At 35.8% G+C, this 20,850-nt stretch overlaps 1 protein-coding gene across 1 annotated transcript in view; it reads right to left on the bottom strand.

Annotated features, from left to right (window-relative positions):
- The window catches only part of LOC101899726 (uncharacterized), a 43,611-nt gene that overhangs the window by 14,114 nt on the left and 8,647 nt on the right, over window positions 1–20,850 (bottom strand).

The raw sequence follows: 20,850 nt of genomic DNA, 5'->3' as shown, positions 1-20,850 counted from the left end.
GTCCACTATATATAGAAGTCCCTTTAAGGGTCTTTTATAGACAGCCGACCCTTTAAGGGTCCCTTAGAGACTTTAAGGGTCTTCTATAGATAGTAGAACCTTTTAAAGATCTTCTGTAGATAGTAGACCCTTTAAGGGTCTTCTATAGACAGACGACCCTTTAAGGGTCTTCTATAGACAGAAGAACTTTTAAGGGTCTTCTATAGACAGAAGACCCTTTACGGGTCCACTATATATAGAAGTCCCTTTAAGGGTCTTTTATAGACAGCCGACCCTTTAAGGGTCCCTTAGAGACTTTAAGGGTCTTCTATAGATAGTAGAACCTTTTAAAGATCTTCTGTAGATAGTAGACCCTTTAAGGGTCTTTTATAGACAGCCGACCCTTTAAGGGTCCCTTAGAGACTTTAAGGGTCTTCTATAGATAGTAGAACCTTTTAAAGATCTTCTGTAGATAGAAGTCCCTTTAAGGGTTTTCTGTATACAGCCGACCCTTTAAAGTCCCTTAGAGACAGCAGACCCTTTAAGGGTGTTCTATAAACAGACGACCCTCTAAGGGTCCACTATAGACAGAAGACCTTTTAAGGGTTTTCTATAAATAGTAGACCCTTTAAGGGTCTCCTATATATAGTAGACCTTTTAAGGGTCTTCTATAGATAGTAGACCCTTTAAAGGTCTTCTATAGATAGTAGACCCTTTAAAGGTATTCTATAGATAGTAGACCTTTTAAGGGTCTTCTATAGATAGTAGACCCTTTAAGGGTCTTCTATAGATAGTAAACCCATTAAGGGTCTTCCATAGATAGTAGACCCTTTAAGGGTCTTCTATAGATAGTAGACCCTTTAAGGGTCTTCTATAGATAGTAGACCCTTTAAGGGTCTTCTATAGATAGTAGACCCTTTTAAGAATCTTCTATAGATAGTAAACCCTTTAAGGGTCTTCTATAGATAGTAAACCCATGAAGGGTCTTCCATAGATAGTAGACCCTTTAAGGGTCTTCTATACATAGAAGAAATTAGTAGACCCTGTAAAGATCTTCTATATATGGGTGTTCTATAGACAGTAGACCCTTTTTGGGTGTTCTATAGAAAGTAGACCATTTTATGGTCTTATGTAGATAGTAGAGTCTTTCATGGTCTACTTTAAGGGTCTTTTATAAATAGTTAAGAGTATTCTATAGATAGTGGAACCTTCATGGATTTTCCATGGATGGTAGAACATTTAAGGGTCATCTATACATAAAATACTCTTTTGTTTTCTTTAAACTACTCTTTTAGGGTCTTCTATAGATAAGAAGCCCTTCACGGATCTTCTATCGTTAGAGATCACTAGAATGGTCTTCCATAGGTAAAAGGACCTGAAGTATTCTTGTGTTTGCTTATTATACCATTCATCTTTGTTGTTGGCTTCTGGAACTTCAATTCCCCTCCCTCGTCAACCATTAAACTGACCATATTGTTTATCTACGGGGAAAAACATTTCGAAATCCTTCCATTAGGCAATGATAAATATTTGACTTGCTGTCATAATCAGATGTAATCTCTAAACTTAATTGATATTACAAAAATGTAACAACTTCAATGAAAGTCAATAACAGTCGATTTCATAAAATTTACTTTCAGAGCAAATAAGCTCCATTAGATTACATGTAACGGAAATGATAGGAATTTAAAGAAAAACAATTAATTTCATATTTATTTAAGAGATTTTAATGAAATTTCAGATTGCAAACTTAAGACTACAAATGTTCGAATTAATGGAATATATTCCGATATGTAAACAAAATTAATAAAATACTCTAAAATTGTAAAGCAAATGCAGGTCTTGGATTGTCATGAGGAGCAATAATTAACCAATAACACGAACATTTTGTGGGGTAGGGCGGATGGCACACCAGAACTTCATATAATATAAATTTGTTATTTTATTTTCTTCAAAGGGTTATTCCATTTAACATTTCCATTCAGTAATCACTTCATAGCTGGTTTATCAAAGCTTATTTCAGTTTTATTAGGTCATATACAGGGTGAAATAAAAAAAACTACAACAAGGTCAAACGTCATAATTTTTACATTTTTTTAAATTTTATTGAGTGAAAGCAACAAATTCCGGAAATGGCATCAAATTTTAGAATTAGCTTAGATTTGTTCGAATTGGTGACCTTTGGCACGAATTATGACCTTCAAACGGCCAATGAAACCGTCACACGCTGTCCGAATGTTGCTCTGAGGTATTTTGGACCATTCCCGGCGAAGCGCTTGCTTGAGGTGATCGACACTTTGGAATTTTTTAGCGCCAACCTTGCTTTACACAATATTCCAGACACAATAGTCCAACGGATTGGTATCCGGAGATTTTGGTGGCCATTGTGAGCTGGAAATGAACTTCATGTTGTAACCATCCTTGTGTGGCGCGTGCTGAGTGCGATGGTGCTAAGTCCTGTTGGAATGTCCAAGGTCTGCGGCCAAAATGTTTGAGTACCCAAGGCTTTAACACACCCTCCAGAATATTTTCGCGATAATATTCGGCATTTATTCTAATGCCACGGTCGATTAATACGAACCATCACCATGGCCGGCACTTGAATTCTGGTGGCCAACTGAAGGTGCACATTTTCCGCTGAGCTCTTTGGCAAGTAAACAACATCATTTTTTTTCGTTTACAAACTGCTAGACAACGAATGTTTTCTCATCGGAGGAAAACCAAATTCGGCAGTTCATCACATTCGGCCAAGCAAAGAAACCCTTTATACAAGAAAGATTTATAGCTCTTTTGAGTCTATTTTCTTTCTGTTGCAGTGTAAGTTCTTGCACTTTTTGGAATTTCAATGGCCTTACCCCGAGGTCATTTTTCAATATTTGCCGAAAGGAATATTGCGATATGTTCAGCTCACGAGCCATGTTTCGGTCACTGCTACGCGGGTTTCGATCAAGTCGCTTCTTTACACTTTTCGAACCATTTCCGCTGATTTTGCTGTTTTCTTCCGTCCACTTCTTTGACGCAAAAGATTTATTCACATTTAAATGTGATGCTGGAGTGCTCTAATGATAGCCACTTGTGGTTTTCCAGCCAAATATAAAGAAATCGCACTATCACGCTTGAATTCCGTCACAAATATTTTTTATACCCTACACCACATAGTGGTAAGGGTATTATGTCTTTGTGCATTTGTTTGTAACATGGAGAAGGAAACGAGATAGACCCATAGATACTTTTGAGAACCTTCATAGAATCACTTTCTGAGTCGATTTATGCATGTCAGTCCGTCTGTCCGTTCGTCCGTCCGTCTGTCCATGTATTCTTGTGAACAAATTGAAGGTCGCATTTATTATCCGATTGAGATGAAATTTTCCAAACAATGTATGTTTGGCCCAAGGACGAACCCTATTGAAATTGGTGAGAATCGGATCAAATTTAGATATAGCTCCCATATATATGCTCATCCGATTTCGGGTTAAATGTCCACTATCAGTCCAAATTACGTGAATTTTGGCACACCCAACCGAGTTCGGCCTAGAAGCAAGTATATCAAATTTGGAGAAAATCGGTTCAGATATAGCTATAGCTCCCATATATATCTTTCATCCGATTTGATCTCTAAGTCCCTCATATTCCTACTATGCACTCCACAACCGTGATATTTGGTACCAGGTATTATATGGAGCACAGAATTAGGTGTTTTAAATTTTATCGAAATCGGTTCAGATTTGGATATAGCTCCCATATATATCTTCATCCGATTTCGGGTTAATTGACCACCATATGGCCAATATCAGCCCAAATGGCCCGAATTTTGGCACATGTGACCGAGATTAGCCTTAAAGCGAATACAACAAGTTTGGAGAAAATCGGTTCAGAAACAGCTATAGCTCCCATATATATGTTTTATCCGATTTGGTGTATAAGCCTCTCACATTCGTAATATGCACTTCACAAGAATGTTTTTGGTACCAGATATAAGATACAGCCCAGAAATAGCTGTTTGTAATTTTATCGAAATCGGCTCAGATTTGGATATAGCTCCCATAAATATCTTCATCCGATTTCGGGTTAATTGTGCACCAAATGGCCGATATAAGTCCAAATGGACTGAATTTTAGTACATCGGACCAAATTCAGCCTAGAAGCAAGTATATCAAATTTAGTGAAAATCGGTTCAGATATAGATATAGCAACTATATATATGTTTCATCCGATTTAGTGTTTTAGTCCCTTACATTCGTAATATTCGCTCCACAACCGTGGTATTTGGTGCCAGGTATTAGATGGAGCACAGGAAAAGCTGTTTTAAATTTTATCGAAATCGGTTCAGATTTGGATATAGCTCCCATATATATCTTCATTCGATTTCGGGTGATTGACCACCAAATGGCCGTAATAGCATCAATTTTGGTAAATCCGACCGAAACCAGCTTAGAAGCAAGTACACAAATTTTAGTAAAAATCGGTTCAGATATAGCTATAGCTCCCATATATATCTTTCATCCGATTTGGACTTTAAGTCCCTCACATTCGTAATATGCACTCCACAGGAATGATATTTGGTACCAGATATCAGATAAAGCCCAAAAATAGTTGATTTATTAAAATCTGTTCCGATTTGGATATGCCTCCCATATATATCTTCATCCGAGTTCGTGTTAATTGTGCATCAAATGGCCAATATCAGCCCAAATCACCTGAATTTTCGTACATAAGACCGAATTCATTCTAGAAGCTAATACGTCAAATTTGGAGAAACCCGGTTCAGAGATAGCTATAGTTCGTAAAATGCACGATAGAATTAGATAGATTTTTATTTTGTACCAACTATCTCATAGAGCTCTGAAATGTCCTGTATAAACCTTTTTACGAGAGCTCTACTAAATATGCATAGTGGTGTAGGGTATCATATAGTCGGCCCCGCCCGACTTTTGAGCTTTCCTTACTGGTTTTTTTCTGGAAAATTCTCACCAAAATGCTGTTGTACGCTCGTAGTCAATATAATGAGCTGTCACTGTCGGACGAGTGACTTCAAAATGACAGCAGTCTGATGTTGGTTGCAGCTGTTTCACCCAGTTTTTTTCTATATTTAAATTGGTTCGAAATATATCAATAAACAATGAAATTTGAGTTCAAATTACAATATATTACTCAAACATAATGACAAATTAAAATATTTTCCTGACGTATAATATCACGTTTTCACCATCAAACTGTATTCTTTCTAAGACTATCCTTGGTACTGCTATCCAAATATAATCTTAATATTATATTTTTGAACCATAATGCCCCAACTACTCGATTTCAACAAAAACAATGCCCAGATAAAGTATGAGAAATTGTATTTCCCCTTTAAATCACTTTATTTTTAAATTCAAATTAAATGTCTGATAACTTTCTTCATTTCAAGTTCTGTTCATCCACATTGATGTATGCGAATGAAAGAAGAAATTTGCTTCTGGTTGCTGGAGTTATTGAAGCAGAGGCGTTAAATAGGTGCTGATAAAATCAATTTTCCATGATTTAAGTTATTCCTCTTCTCGTCCATTTCATTTGATTGCAATTCCTTTCAGTTTTTATTTTCTACTGTGAACATTGATTTATTCCATAAATATTTATAGCAATTTTTTGTGGTATTTTAATTAGTATTTTTTCTTTGTTTGTTTTGTTTGTTGGTTTTTTTTTTGCGAATGTTGGTGGCTGTTTGTTTAGATTAAATGGAAAATGTGCATAGTGCAAATACTAAAGTCAATACCATTGAGGAATAATAACACCCAAGAAACGTATATTGTAGGACGTAGCCGACCATATGGTACGCTATATCAGAAAATTTAAGATTAAGCCTTTTATATAAAAATCGTTGTAGGCCACAGTAGGCTTTTTCAAAATATACTCAAATTATTATTTGGGAAAAATTAAAATGGGTGATAATAGTTAAATTCTACAATACTATGTGTTGGGGGTATTATAAGTTTGATTGGGTCATACTTTTTTGTAACATCACGAAATATTGGTCGTTTATTCCACCATATTACATATCGATATTCCCATCTCGCCGAGCTCAAGCTATGTGTGTTCATCCGTCTATCCATTTTAATTTGTAAACGTAATTTTGTCCCAATTTTCAGAAAATTCGGCGTGGAGTTGGGGTTAGTGTCAGAATAGAATCTCATTGTTGGGGGATATGATCGCAAAATATTTAAGGGTCACAATTATAGGCCACTCGGCGGGAAAAAGTTTTGCATGCAGATGGATGGTCACCGGATAAAGTTTAAAGGATTAAATGTACCCTAACTTTGTTTAAAAAATAGCAAAATTTGCATTGAACCGCGAATATGTTTAAACCCGGCGAAATAACAAATATATGAAAATGTGAATTCTGTTCATAATATTGATGCTGATAGATCGTATTATCCAAACGGAATTTTGCACGTGGTTTGGTTAGAACAAAACAAAGGCCTACAGGTTTTCAAGATGATTTTGCAGTAGCGCTACAGGTCACAACTTAATACCAATCGACGTGGAATTTCGCATGAGGTTCGCATATAGGACAGGGTAGAAACATAGCATTTTAGATAGCCATAAGATAATATTTAGCGGGGTAAATTTACCAAAACTTTTATGTAAACATTTTTATACCCCAGCCCCCTGGGTATTTGATACGGCCAAAACGTGCCTCTTCAAAATAACTATTTTAGACCCCATGTCTCTTTGAACCAAATCCGTTTCAGGATATTTGAAGTCGATCTAGCGATGTCTGTCCTTCCGTCTGTCTGTCTGACTGGCTGGTGCGCACGATAACTCTCCAAGAGTGTATCCGATTTGATCTAAACTTGGTACATCGGAATAATATTGTCAAGATTAGATTGAGTTCGAACTCCGCTGCACTGGTACCGTTCTTCTGGTACCTCCCCCATAGAGGTAAAAGAATTTTGAAAAGCAAAACGCTGAAAGAAAGCGAATTAAGCATCCAACTCTCTTCAAATTTCAAACATCCAAATATTTTTGCTAAGAAGTGAAGATGATATATATCTGCAAACTCCTTCTGATACCTCACAAAGGATCACAATTTCCAATACTTATATTTGTCATAACTTGAGAAACAAGTCGGCGATTCTTTACAACTTGCTATATCTAAATATTTCTCTTAACCAGAAATCTCCATTACTCCAGCTTTATTCCAATACACTACGCTAAATTTGGTACCATTTAGTACTTGTCGTACTAGTTAGTACTTTTTTCCAAGCCACCTCTAAATACCAACCCTACACACATACGAATGACAAATTTCAGATTTCTAGCACTATCCGTTCACCCTATACACAAGGTAGTACCCATGGTACAATGAATTTAAGATAGGGCAGAACTACCATATGATTTAAATTTTTTTATTTTTCTGGCTTAATATGTCAACTTCATTTGCTTATGTGTGTGTCTTCTTTTCAATAATAAAAAAAAAAAAAAAATAAAAATTGTTCAGAAAACATTCAAATTCGGGTGTTTTCAAAATGCTTATTGCAACGAATGCATCGACAAAATCTACAGTTTTTGTCGCGAAATAAACCATAAGAGATATATAGAACATGATATTGAAAATAAATTTTGACCATTCATTCAGTTTTCGCGGTTTTAAATTATTTATTCAAAATCAATGCAACAAGTTGTTTGCTTTTTTATTGTTTTGATAGTAATTCTGACATTACAAGCCAAACAGGTAGACCTCTATACTTGCAATTTTTTCAAAGTTGACCTACCTTCTCTTCAAAACCCTCTATTTCCATTTTTATACCCTCCACCATACTATGGAGGGTATATTAATTTTGTCATTCCGTTTGTAACTCCTCGAAATACTCATGTCAGACCCAACAAAGTATATATATTCTAGATCAGCGTAAAATTGTAAGACGATTCAGCTATGTCCGTCTGTCTGTCTGTCTGTCCGTCTGTCTGTTGTAATCACGCTATATTTCGCATAAATTGAGATAGAACGCTAAAATTTGGCACACGTGTATATTTTGCCAGTGGGCAGGTTAAGTTCGAAAATGGGCCATGTAGGTTCAAGTTATCATATAACCCCCATATAACGGTACCTCCCGACATTCGGTATTTTGATGATTTTAGCGACATTATTCACCGGAATTGTTTCAAATTTGGTATTTCAAGTTAAGAATAGATACTACAGCCTAAGACAGAAAATTATCTGTGCAGGTCCACGTCTTCGTATAGGCCCCATATAACGGTACCCCCCGATATTCGGTATTTTGATGATTTTAGCGACATTATTTAACGGAATCGTTCCAATTTTGGTATTTGAAGTTCGCAATAGATACTACATCCTAAGTCAAAAATGAATCATGTAGGTCCACGTCTTCATATAGCCCCCATATAACGGTATCTCCCGATATTCGGTATTTTGATGATTTTAGCGACATTATTTAACGGAATCGTTCCAAGTTTGTCTTATTTGAAGTTCGTAATAGATACTTTAGCATAGAACTGAAAATGGGTCATGTAGGTCCACGTCTTCGTATAGCTCCCATATAACGGCACCCCCCATATTCGGTATTTTGATGTTATTAGCTACATTATAAATAGATTTTTCTTCAAGTTTCGCATTTAAATATTGTAATAACTTTTGATAAAAGTTGCCTATGCAGGTCGACGTCGTCGTATAGGCATTCGGTATTTTTAAGATTTTAACAGAATTTTTAACGGATTTTATTTATTTATTTATTTATTTTTTTTTTTTTTGGAAATTGCCAAATTTGTACCGAATGGTGGAGGGTATTAAAAGTTCGGCCCGGCCGAACTTACAGCTTTTTTATTTGTTCCCATTCATTTTTTCATCCAAACTTAAAGGACACCGAAATTTAGTACTATTTAGTACAGTCCTTTAATATAGTTATTGAGTACATTTTCCTAGATTTTCACAAACAAAACCAACTTCCCAAACCTGATTAAATTTCAAGATTTTCTATATCCGTTGACATAATATCAAATCAAATTAGTGGTTTTTAGTACTTTTAAAACCGTTTGGTCCGTATCTCCTACACAGCATCAGTGGCCTCATTCCAAGTTTCAGATTTCCAGCTCTATTTCTTCCTACTCTTTAACAGCATTTAGTATTTTTTATACTTTTTTTAGTGCCTATTTCCAAATCCACCTTCAAATCTCAACCCTTTATACTAAAAGTGAAACCGGAATCAGTATTTCAAAATTCCAAGTCCATCCGTTTCGATCCATCTGCGAAGGCCTATACATCGGTTGTCGAACATACCATCACTGAGCTGCCGACCCCTGATTCATCTCAGAAGGCCTGGACAGTTGCTTGCCGAACAGACGTGGAGCCGTCGAATCCGAACAACCTAAGGCGGCCTGAGCATTTTCTTCCTTGTATCCCAACAGGGAACTCTCTTCCCAACCCGTCACGGAAGACCTGGACATTAACATACCAACTACCTACTTCATAAACCCTGATTATCAACCATTCGTCAGCACGATTACCATTCATTGAAGTACCCGATTACCTTCAAATCATCCTCTTGCCTACGAGACTCGTAAATGTCGAATTCTCGATTGTCAACTGAACAACTCTACTTCGAATTCCCGAGGAGCTCTGAAGTCCATTCGCCAACTTATATTCCATATCCATCTTATTGCATTTGAACATGATTAGATTGATTGAACACCATAATTGTCATTTTATAAAGGCCTATATGAAGACGTGAGCCTGTACAGGGTGAGATAAAAAACTGCAACATAATTTGTATATTTTTTTAAATTTTATTGAATGTAAGAAAAAAATGTTGGCAATAGCTTCAAATTTTAGAATAAGTTTAGATTTGATGACCTTCGAATGGTCAATGAAACAGTCACACGCTGCCCGAATGTTGCTCTCCGGTATTTTGGCAAATTCCCGGCGAAGCGCTTGCTTGAGCCGATCGCCACTTTGATTTTTTAGTGCAAATCTTGCTTTCTAAAATACTCCAGACACAATAGTCCACAATGGATTGATATCAGGAGATTTTGGTGGCCATTGTGCGCTGAAAATGAAGCGATGAAGGAATCTCCTTTTGTAACCATTCTTGGGTGGCGCGTGCTGAGTGCGATGGTGCTGAGTACTGTTGGAATGTCCAAGGTCTGCGGCCAGAATGTTCGCGTGCTCAAGGCTTCAATACACCCTCCAGAATATTTTCGGCACATATTCTGATGCCACGGTCGATTAATATGAGCGGAGAGCGACCATCGGCTGTTATGTCGGCCCACACCATCACCATGGCCGGCGCTTGAGTTCTGGTGGCCAACCGAAGGTACACATTTTCAGCTGACCTTTTTGGCAAGTAAACACGATAATTTTGTTTGTTTACAAACTGCTGGACAACGAATGTTTTCTCATCGGAGAAAACCAAATTCGACAGTTCACCACTTTTGAACAAGCGAAGCAACCCTTTAGCTTTCCTTTCTTTCTGTTGAGGTGTAAATTCTTGCACTTTTTGGAATATCAATGGTTTTATCCCGAGCTCATTTTTCAATATTTTCCGAAAGGAATATGGGATATGTTCAGCTCACATGCCTCTTGGTCCTCTTGTGGTTTTCCAGCCAAATATAAAGTAATCGCGCTATCACGCTTAAATTCCATCACGAATAACTTTTTTTCTGGAAAGTTCTCACGAAAATGCTTTTGTGCGCTTGTAAACAATATAATGAGCTGTCACTGGAACAATTTTAACAGCTGTCGGGCGGGTGGTCTAGAAATGACAGCCGTCTGAAGTTGGTCGCAGTTTGGGGGCTATACCAAATCTAAGACCTATATTGACAGTGTTTTGCAAGGATGGGGACATATTCTACCAATTTAAAATTTTGACTAGAACAAGGCCTATATAAGGTCGGCCAGTAAGACCATCTGACGACCAAGTTTTCCGTCAAAATATATTCTGAATTCGTCCTATAAAAACAAAAACAAAATTGTGACGTTCTTGTCAAAAAATATCGAAATAATCTAAATTATTAAAGGATTTTTGAAGACAAATCTATATAAATTATAAATAAACAGAAAAATTTGTGAATTTTGAAAATGAGAATTTTCCAAATATGCATAAAGAAAGAGGTTCCATGAGAATTTGCCAAATATGCATAAAGAAAGAGGTTCCAGGAAGGGGTACAATTTCTTCGGTTCAAAGGTTGAAGTTTCGAAGGCAGAATGGAGTAAATTTGTGAATTTTGAAAATGAGAATTTGCCAAATATGCATAAAGAAAGAGGTTCCATGAGAATTTGCCAAATATGCATAAAGAAAGAGGTTCCAGGAAGGGGTACAATTTCTTCGGTTCAAAAGGTTGAAGTGTCGAAGGCAGAATGGTGTAAAGTTTGCCAGTTAGAATTTAAAGCAACGTCTTCTGTATGCTCTGAACACTTCGACGTTGCTGATGTGGTGAAATCTGGAAGAGAATATTATCGCGATAATATTCTGGAGGGTATATGAAATCCTTGAACGCGCAAACATTTTGGGCGCAGACCTTGGACATTCCAACAGCACTCAGCACCATCGCACTCAGCACGCGCACCCTAGAATGGTTACAAAATGAGGTTTCTCGCTTCATTTCCAGTGCATTTCCAGCGCACAATGGCCACCAAAATCTCCGGATACCAATCCGCTGGACTATTGTGTCTGGAGAATTTTTGAAATTTTGCTTGGCAAGCAAGCGATTCTCCGGGAATGAGCCAAAATACCGCAGAGAAACATTCGGGCAGCGTGTGACGGTTTCATTGACCGTTTGACGGCCATAATTCGTCCCAAAGGTGACCAATTCGAACAAATCTAAACTTATTCCAAATTTTGAGAAATGTAAAAATTATGGCGTTTGACTTTGTTGCTTTTTTATCTCACCCAGTATATAATTTGTGGGGTCTTAAAAATGAAATAACAAACTTAATATACGCTCCATAGTATGGTGGAGGGTATAATAAATCATCTGATTTGCACTCCAGGTTTAGTTGGTCTATGGAGATTTTGGGTACAGCTGAGCTTACCTCAGCATATAGGAAAATCACGTTACATGGGTAAATATGAGTTAAATGCAATGGTTTTGGAAGCGACTATCAGTGTACAAAAAGCATCAAATTTCGTAGGAAGCGTAATAATAGATCTGGAATATAAGTTTTGGGGTTTAGGATGAGTGTGTAGCTTATCGATAATATTTCGTCTGACAATTAACAACATTTTCGTGAACGTGTTTCCCCTAACTATAGAGTGTCACATAGTTGGCGTCAATCTCGCTATTCTCTTCCTATTTTTCTGACTTAAATAATCTTAATATAAAAGCCAAACGAAAACTAGAAGTGCAAATGGAAAATGCAATGCCATCACAGCAACCGAGGAAATAAAATCTTGTAATCCATCGATTAATTTTCACATTTTCAAGAAATGCATTTGACATTTCCAAAAAATCATATTTCGGAATGCAAGTGGTATCCTTGGAATTTTAAATAAGGGAATAAAGAAAATATGGAGGAGATGTCTATGGATGGAAGTTGAAGCATTTCGTTTGCTTTTTCATTATTCACCAACAAATATTTCAATTGAAATTTTAGTTTTCAACATTCTCTTTTAATTGCAGCAATTTTGTGCAAAGTTAGAATTTAAATTTTACAAAAGTATCCTTTTCACTTTTTATTTTTGTGGATTTTCAATCAATCAATTTGTTTGAATTTTAACATTTATCTAAATTTTCTTTTTTTGGGTTGGAAGCAAAAATGAAAAAAATGAGTCCTCAGTTACTTTTGATTTGTTTGATTACTCTGTGTGATTCCTTCTTTTTTTTCGAATATTTTGTTAGAAATTCAATTTTAGTTTTTTTATTAGTCAATACAGTCAGCCAGTCATTGCAACAACTTCAATGGTTCTCTTTTTAGAACGCTTGACTAGCTAGCTGCTCTTGTGGTCGCACATACTCAAAGTTAGTCTGAGTTCACGTTTGAATGCTATTTGATTTTTATAGTTTTGAATATTTTTGTTTCGTTCCAAAGGACAAAGTAAAAAGCTATGTACGTCTGTGTGTGTATATGTATTGGTTTCGATTTGAGAGATGGCATATGATAGCGGAAGTCAATGATGAAATATCCCGAACATAAAAAAAACACAGCACCATAGAAAAGCATATTGTAACAAAACGGAACGGGAAGTTTGGGCTGGATAACTGAAGTATGACTTGGTTCAAAAGCTTTGAAAATGGTTCAAATATGAAAAGTAAAAGGATTTGTATCAAAGAAGGCAATTTACTTGCACATATGGGTATCCATACATAAATGTATAAGACTTATGAAGTGGATATTGAAATGAAAAGAAATAAAAGAATTTGGTAATGGGTGCTGTAACTGACATATCTTTTCGAGGATATAAATTCTAAATGTACACTGTATTAAGGGTTGCAGTCAAGGGACTGAAATGGAAAATGAAAATTGTATATTACTTCTACAAATTTTTAAAATTTGAACTCTAGAAATGTGAGTACTTCAATTCGGATGCCGAACTAAAAATACCCATTCTTGATTTGACGTGTGGAGATTGTTACAGAGCGAAATAATAGCGATTTACGCATTTTTTTTTTTTTTGTAATTTCGATCGACTTCTATCCGAATCTTGTGTGGATTTCGCATTGCCTTTCCAAATCCTTCTGACCTTTGTACCCTCTCCCACTAGTAGTCCCTATTTCAGCGCTGTCCTAAACTCTTATCTCATTAAAAATTCCTTAGTTGAGAACTGTAGGGCGACTACAAAATCAAGACAATTTTTAAATTTTTGACCCATTTTAAACTTTAAAATATTTTTCGAACATCTTTAAAAAAATAGTCTTCTATTCTGATCCTAAACCTGCCCATGTCCTTTCGTGAAGATCGGATGATAATTGCGACCCGAATAAAATAATCCAAACACATAGTGTTGTAAGTCAAAATGAAACCAGTAAAGAAAGTCTAAAAGCCGGACGGAACCGACTTTATGGTACCCTACATCACTTTGCATATTTAGTGTGTTGAATTTATGAGAATTAAATCATACGATCTTATGATCACATATGATTGTTTTTGAATGCATATGGTTTTAAATCAGTTATAATTTAAAACCGAAAAAAAATAATATATCGGAGTTATATCCGATCGATTTATACTTCATTTTTACGGAGGTATTTGTGTCTGAACCGATATATATTAAAACCCATCCTATTTCAGCTTGTATTACCCGTTTTAGGCACAATAAACGTGAAATCGGATGAAGATGTATGTAGGAGCTATATCCAAATATGAACCGAACTCTATAAAATTTAGCAGAGGTATCTGATAGTTGGCACCAAATATCGTTGTTGTGGAGTGTGTTTTACGGGTGTGAGGGAGTAAAATGCAAGATCGGGTGAAACATTTACTCGTATATGGGACCTTGAAATATATCCTAACAGATTTGCATCAAATTTTTTCCACTTTCTTCCAGGCTAAATTCGTTCATATGTGCCAAAATCCATACAATTCAGGCTTATAACAACCATTTCATGCACAATGAACTTAAGATCGAGTAAAGATATACAGGGTGAGATAAAAAACTGCAACAAAGTCAAACGCCATAATTTTAAATTTTTATACCCTCCATCATGCATAGCATGGAGCGTATATTAAGTTCGTCATTCCGTTTGTAACTAATCGAAATAATCATTTTAGACCCAACAAAGTATATATATATTCTTGAAAATAAAATTCTAGGACGATTTAGCTCTGTCCGTCCGTCTGTTGTAATCACGATACATTCTAAACAAATTAAGATAGAAAGCTAAAATATTACACACATCTCTCTTTTGTCTGCAGGCAAGTCAAGTTCGAAGATGGGCTATATCGGTCCACGATATCGTGTAGCCCCCATATAACGGTATGCCCGATATTCGGTATTTTGATAATTTTAGCCACATTTTTCAACGAAATTGTCTGATAATCCACACAAGAAGTTCCTTGTAGGTACTTTATCCCTTGAAAGAGAAATATCTATATAGGTCCACGATATCGTATAGCCCCCATATAACGGTATCCCCCGATATACGATGATTTTACCACATTTTTCAACGGAATTGTCTGAAATCCATACAAGGAATACATTGTGGGTACTTTATACCTCGGATGAGAATTATCTATATAGGTCCATTTTATCGTATAGCCCCCATATAACGGTACTCTCCGATATTCGGTATTTTGATGATTTTAGCCACATGTTTCAATTGAATTGTCTGATAATCCACACAAGGAGTTCCTTGTATGTCCTTTATCCCTTGGAAGAGGTGCACGATATCGTATAGCCCCCATATAACGGTATCCCCCGATATTCGGTATTTTGATGATTTTACCCACACTTTTCCACGGAATTGTCTGAAAATCCACACAAGAAGTACCTTGTGGGTACTTTATAAATCGGGAGAGAATTGTCTATATAGGTCTACGATATCGTATAGCCCCAATATAACGGTACCCCCCTATATTCGGTTTATTTATGATTTCAGCCACATTTTTCAATGGAATTGTCTGAAATTGTACACAAGAGGTGCTTTGTGAGCAGTTTACCCCCTGACGAAGAATTCTCTATATAGGTTAACGATATCGCATATCCCACATATAACGGTACCCCCGATATTCGGTATTTTGATGATTTTAGCCATATTTTCCTATGGTATTGTCTGAAAATCCACACAAGGAGTTCTTTGTGAGCACTTTAACCCCTGAAAGGTAATTGTCTAAATAGGTTCCCATATATCGGCACCTTCCGATATTCGATATTTTAAAGATTTTAACAGAATTTTTAATAGATTTTATTTTTTGAAAATTTTCTAATTCGTTCCAAATGGTGGAGGGAATTCAGAGTTCGGACCGGCCGAACTTACTCCTTTTTTAACTTGCTTTTTTTTATACCCTCCACCAAAAAAGGTATGGAGGGTATATTAAGTTCGTCATTCCGTTTGTAACTCATCGAAATAATCATTTTAGACCCAACAAAGTGGGTACTTTATACCTCGGCAGAGAATTGTCCATATAGGTCCACGATATCGTGTAGCCCCCATGTAACCGTACTCCCGATATTCGGTATTTTGATGATTTTACCCACATTTTTCAACGGAATTGTCTGAAAATCCACACAAGGAGTTCCTTGTGGGTACTTTATACCTCGGCAGAGAATTATCTATATAGGTCCACAATATCGTATAACCCCCATATAACGGTACCCCCCGATATTCGGTATTTTGATGATTTTACCCACATTTTTCAACGGAATTGTCTGAAAATCCACACAAGGCGTTCCTTGTGGGTACTTTATACCTCGGCAGAGAATTATTCATATAGGTCTACAATATCGTATAGCCCCCATATAACGGTACCCCCCGATATTCGGTATTTTGCTGATTTTACCCACATTTTCAACGGAATTGTCTGAAAATCCACACAAGGAGTTCCTTGTGGGTACATTATACGTCGGCAGAGAATTATCTATATAGATCCACGATATTGTATAGCCCTCATATAACGGTACCCCCGATATTCGGTATTTTGATGTTTTTAGCCATATTTTTCAACGGAATGGTCACAAGGGGTTCTTTGTACACAAGGGGTTCTTTGTGAGCACTTTACCCACCGACAGAGAATTCTCTATATAGGTTAACGATAACGTATAGCTCCCATATAACGGTACCCCGCGATATTCGGTATTTTGATGATTTTAGCCACATTTTCCAATCGTATTGTCTGAAAATCCACACACGGAGTTCCTTGTGAGTACTTTATACGCAGACATAGATTTGTCTTTATAGGTCCACAATATCGTATATCCCCCCATATATCGGCACCTTCCTATATTAGATACTAGCTGGCCCGGTCCGCGTTGCCGGCCCCTACTTTTAGTTTTTAATGCATATTTTTTAAAGCATTATAGAACACTGATCTGAATGATTTCAAAGTAGTCAAAGATAATTGGTCTTTTACACTCATTACCGTAATATAGGAATTAATTTATTTTTGTCATTAAAATTGTGCGTTGGAGAACCCATAAAGTCCATATTTTTCTTCATAGTATAATTCAATAACGATCCAAAAAAATAATATTCGTAATTTTTTCATGTTTCTGCCACAATTTGATATTTCGGAGTTTATGGCATGTAGACGTACATCCCACATCTACGTTCCAAACCAATATTCTAGTTAAAAATTCAATAGTATACCAAATTTTCTTTTCTGACCAAACCTTGGTTAGGAAAGTGGATTTGCGGGTACACTAATGTGGGAACTATACTCAAATAAATGCCTATGAGGACAATTATCTGTAAGACGATTCTCCAACCCAGAGTAGCCTAAATACAATTTTTTAGCCAAATCAATTGATGAATGTGATCAAGAGCAAGATGGGCTCCACTCCAAAAGTCAAAATATTATGAGAAGAGGTTTTTTACACCCGTAGAAACAAAGATGCCAAATAAAGGCCTGAAAAATGAAAAAAATGTCCAAAACCCCGTATATAGCTTAAATTATATGATGGTTATGCCAAAACGTGATAATTTTTTGCGAGGATGGTTTCTTCTCAAATTACCAACTTTTGCTAAAATGCGTATGAGTAAAATATGGTTAAAATGTAAACTATACTTGAAAAAGGATTGTACCCTTATCCGGGGGTCATATATCATGACCTGCAAAAGCGATTTAAGATATCTTGAAAGTTTAGGAAGTTTTTTTCTTTTTTTCCTAAATGTCCAATTCGCTCTACCATTTTGAACCCTTTATATTCGGTATTTCACTGATTGCCGTTCCAATGAATTGCGTTTTGAGTTCTCATTGGGCGGATTATTGTAATATGAAAGAAATAGGTCCACATATAAGGGTTATACCAAAGCATTGTCCTATTCTTATAATTATTTGAAAAAATGTGTTGTTCTTCCTAAAATCTCAAATTACCAACATTTGAGGAAATTGAAAGGGGCTACATCATTTGAGGGACTACATCAATTTAGACCGACCCTTTGTGTTTGGTTAAGCTATATAAAATGGACCCTAAAAACGTTTGATCCGAAACCCCTTTTTGGGATTTTTATGTACCAACCAAACAATTTTCCAAGTGTAATTTCCCGCAGTGTAATTACTGATTATAGTGCATAGTCACCGTATAACGTTACATGGGAGTTAAGGTTACTTTTAAGGTATCGGAAGAATATCCCGAGGATATGAATCCTTTTCTTTCTAAATTTTCAATTTGCTCCACTATTTTGTATAGTTCGCATATAACAGTGCTCTTCATATTCGGTATTTCACTGGTTGCAGTCCCAATGAATTTTGCATTTTAAGTTCTCATTGGATGGATTATTTCCATATCTAGTCAATTTCCATTGAATTTTTTTTCGATTTTTCCCGATTTGAGAATTTTTGCCATGAGATCTCTTTTTTCGTGTTTTTTTTAGCGATCTTTTAACTTTGGTCTAACTGCGTTAAGTTATTTCGATATCATCTGACTGAATTCCATGCAACCCGCTATCAATTTCAGTTCTCAAGAAATCAAGTCAATTAAATAAATTGTTTTTAATATTCGAATTAAAAAAAAATATATAAAAAAACACAACAAATGTACATTAGAAAAAAGTAAGTCAAAATGGAAAAAAATCATGCAAAATAAAACATTACTATTGTACATTTCAAAAGTCAAAATTGAAATGTTAATATATCACATTTTTACGCGATTTTTTTGAATATTATCCTTTTCGGAAAACAGACAATTCCGAATTTCTATGAATCGTTAAAATCAGATCAGCGGATCTTGAGTTATAAGCGTAGTAACTAACACAACTTACATTTATATATATAGATTTTAAAGATTTTAAAAGAATTTTTATTGGATTTTATTTTTTTGAAAATTTTCTAATTCGTTCCAAATGGTGGAGGGTATTCAAAGTTCGGCCCAGCTTTTTTACCTGTTAATCTTTTTTACTTGTTAATCTGATAAAAAATATTATGACATTTTAAATTGGTATAAATACGGTTTCTTACATTAGCTTTTAAAGGATTGAAAATATATGCTGTTTGTGGGAGAGGTAGCAGAAGGAGAACTTACTCCAAATATTGTACCTCTCCACGAGAGGTAGGCAGAGGTAGATCGACTTTTTAATTGTGGTGAGACAAAATATACGTCCCGTATATTACACTGTGAAACTTAAAAAATTATTTCAGAAAAAATCGAGCAGATTATGAAAGTAGACCTAAATATAAAGTACTCCTGTATTGGCACGAAGTATCCTAAATCCATAGGACAAGTTTCTCCTTTTTCTAATTTTTTTTTTGAATTCTTCGAATTAAGATTATTTGGAATCCTTGGATTTTTGGTATATAGGGCTTTCGGCGGTATAATTGATAACAACACAACTATTATTCCAATCGAAAACTTTAACCCTCAATCGAATGACAATGGGGTATTTTTGGCCACTTTCTCAAAATATTCTTAAAGACTCCCTTTAAACGGGCTCGCAGTAAGTCAAAATATTCAACAAAATTATTTGCCAAATAATTTTACTATTGGTCCTACAAGACGTCAAGGGTATACATTTTAAATATGTATGTATATTTTATCTATTTTGCTATATATCCCATATCTTGATGATCACCATCACTGTAATGGTCGGAAGTGAACGTTTTGTGTTTGGCCGAGATAGAAAATATTCGCGGTTTAGGGATATTTTTCGTATTTTTGACATTAAAGTTATGGTTTATTTTACCAGCTAAATATTGTCGAATGGTCTTTAAATTAGTAGGCTTCTGCCCAACCCGGAACTCTAATTCCATGATAAATTCCAGGTCGATAAGTTCATAATGGTGACCTGTAGAGCAATAGAAAAATCAGGATATTTTTTTATTTTTGGTCCATTTCAACCCCTAAATATTTAGCAATCATCTCCAAAAGCAATAGGCTTCTATTCTCACCTTAACCCCACCTTCGTTTTCAATTTCGTGATGTCCGGACCACAATTGCGACATGTAGCGTGATTACAAATTAACATAGACAGACGGGCGGGCGAACTTAGCTAGATCGACTCAGCTCGGCGAGATAGGTAGATCAATTATAATTTCCTATGTCGGGGACCGAGGTGTTACATAATTTTTGGCCCAATCAAACTTATAATACCCCCACAAATAATGTTGTAGGGTAAAAATATATGAGATATAACAAGTAAAAAAGCTGTAAGTTCGGCCGGGCCTAACTTTGAATACCCTCCACCATTTGGTACAAATTTGTCAATTTTCAAAAAATTAAAATCCATTAAAAATGCTGTTAAAATCTTAAAAATACCGAATGTAGCCGTATATTAGGGTCTATACGACGACGTGGACCTGCATACGCAACTTTCGACATAAGGCTGCACAGATATTTTTCTGGCATAGCCTGTAGTATTCAGGACGAACTTCAAATGCTTAATAGTTCCGGTAAATAATGTCGCTAAAATCATCAAAATACCGAATATCAGGGGGAACCGTATGGGGGCTATACGAAAACGTGGACCTGCACAGACAGTTTTCTGTAATAGACTCTACTATCTATTACGAACTTCAAATGCCAAATTTGAAACATTTACGGTGAATAACGTCGCTTATATCATCAAAATACCGAATATCGGGAGGTACCTTTATATGGACCTACATGACCGATTTTCAATACCTAAAGTCCTGCAGACATTTGATAACATGTTATGAAACTACTTCATTTCGTTCGGAAGCCAGAGTGATTTCCACGTACGGATAGACATCGCTAAATCGACATAGAATTTTATACTGTTTAAGCATAACATTTGTGGGTCTAAAATTTATATTTCGAGGTGTTA

This window comes from Musca domestica, unplaced genomic scaffold, assembly GCF_030504385.1.
Source record: "Musca domestica strain aabys unplaced genomic scaffold, Musca_domestica.polishedcontigs.V.1.1 7, whole genome shotgun sequence".
Lineage (NCBI taxonomy): Eukaryota > Metazoa > Arthropoda > Insecta > Diptera > Muscidae > Musca > Musca domestica.
The sequence above is the reverse complement of the archived record's forward strand: the minus strand, read 5'-3'. Positions and strand labels throughout refer to the sequence as shown.